Source organism: Octopus bimaculoides, chromosome 9 (genome assembly GCF_001194135.2).
Source record: "Octopus bimaculoides isolate UCB-OBI-ISO-001 chromosome 9, ASM119413v2, whole genome shotgun sequence".
Lineage (NCBI taxonomy): Eukaryota > Metazoa > Mollusca > Cephalopoda > Octopoda > Octopodidae > Octopus > Octopus bimaculoides.
In genome coordinates, this window is record NC_068989.1 from 66518480 (window position 1) to 66521062 (window position 2583).

Here is a 2583-nt window from a genome sequence, read left to right on the forward strand (position 1 = left end):
CACACAAACACACACACACACACACACACACACACACACACACACACACATATATATACACATACATACATACCTTTAATGGCAGAAACAGAGCGCTTACATTTTCTAATCTGAGTTCCTTGACAGCGATTATTCGATACTCGCTCTCGCTCATCTTCGGCTGCAAGTTTAATATATGTGTGATGCATGCTTACTAGAGTAGCAAACACCGCCAGTGTAAGACTTAATTTATCTTTAATTATCCTTAATTTTCTATAAATATATATTTTTGCTCCTCATCAAATTGCATTTGCTGCGATATTATTATGATCGTAAATGTAGATGTACATTTATAATCGTGCAGATATATGTTGTTCGATTGGGTATGTATAAATATTTGCATTTACATACTATGGCATATTGCACTGTTGACAGAAAGGAGTTTTACAACCCCATTGCAGAAATCGATCTACAATTAACCATTTTTTAAAAATCTTATTCATCTATCTGCTTACAACCTGTACTAACGGAGTGTAGATATGGTTTTTAGAGCCATTTGGCGTCTATTTCTAGCGTTTTGGTGGAGTTTATCCGCTCCTTTAATACAATTATATTATGTAATTATATATTAGTATAAATTGTTACTTGTATGGTTTTGTTACACGTTAGCCACTTGATAAAAATCATTAAAGTGATTTTATCCTTAATTTTGTATATATATATATATATATATATATATATATAGTTGGAATTTACAAAAAAAAACAAGCAAAACAAAAGACGAAGATGGGTTTGTAAACAACTAACAAATGTATTAGTTCAACGTTCGGGAAGTGAGAAAGTCTTTTACGTTTCGAGCCTATGCTCTTCAACAGAATGGAACACAGAAATAAACAGAGAGAATATATATATATATATATATATATATATATATATACATATATACACATATACATACATGTGTGTGTGTGTGTGTCTGTGTGTATGTATGTATGTATATATGTATGTATGTATGCAAGTATGTATATATATACACACACATTTATATACATGCATACGTACATACATACATATATATATATATATATATATATATATATTCATTTTTTGTTTTACTTGTTTCAGTCATTTGACTGCGTGCTGCTATATCGGAGCACTGCCTTGAAGGGTTTCAGTTGAATAAATCAAACGCAGTGCTTATTTTTAAAGCGTCGTACTTATTTAATCGATCATTTAGGCAGAACTGCTAGGGTATGAGGACCATATAACCCGCGCTTATGCCTTTATAAAGAGCTATGGGAACGAGCACTAAAAACGTGTTGGTCCTCATAGCTCTTTTGGAGGCTACAGGATTTGTGTAATAGAAAATATTGCGACGCGTTTATACATTAAATACATGGTGTTGTACTGGCTTTGAGTGCATATACTAACGAAAATGTATTTATAGAGGGCTGCTTTCCTTATATGGATAGACTGGCCAAAATGTTATTATCAGTCAACACGTATTAAATACTAAACGCAGAGGTAAATGTAAGCATTTGGGGTGTAAACATAGTCTGATACAGATGAGGACACGTATATACTTCACTCACAGTTAGACGTTGTTTAAAGTTAATTTTATAAAAGATAGAGATTACTTCGGTAGAAAGAAAAGAGGCCTTGAGAGGTTGTTATACGATGGCTTGTGTGATGTGTAGCATTCTAGGGTTTCTTCTTAAGAAATCGGATTCTTTTGGGATGTGGCTTCAAGCAGAGATAATTTTGATACCAACGAAAGGGACTGAGACAGAAAGAGACTGAGAGGAGATTTTATTAGATTGTGTGACCTTTAAAAACTTTATAATGAACATTGATTACTATAGCAGACACGATAGAGATTTTGACAATGTATCACATAATGGTTGATCGGCAGTTTTAATTAAAATGTGAGACATTGTAAGTTTTCTTCTCAAGGAACTTTATTACAATATAACTTCAACCGCATATATTTTTCTACGGAGAATGCAGCGACACAGATGTGAGTAGAAGGTCAGATGTCAACACTGAGTTTTATGATGGGTCACAAGATCATCCTGCCCATAATATTTGAGGTTTCTTTAAGAGGAAATCCAGTTTTTTTTTTAATATTCTATATTTGGTTTTGGTGAAATGCTTGCAGTTTCCACGAAAGGTTATTGGAGGTGTTTGTTGCTTTTAGAATTTGCTTTAAGAAACTAATTAGTGAAATGAATATTAAATAAAGTTTTGAATATCTACATTCGTGGAAAATGATCAAGCTACTGTATATATAGCCTAGGGGTGTATTTTATTTAGTGATTTCCGCAGCAAGATAACTACAGTAAAGAAAGGAATCAATGCGATAATCAAATTCTATACATCTGAGTTGAGAGGATATGACTGGTGACTCCATAAACAAGCGTTGGTTGAGTTAGTATAGTATGCACAGTTTTGTTACAATGAATTATTTTAAATACTAACTTTAACACATATGAAAACAAAATATCCATGAAAAGAAGAAAATATGTGTGTATGATGTGTATGTATATGTATATGTATATGTGTATATATATATATATATATATATATATATATATATATATATAT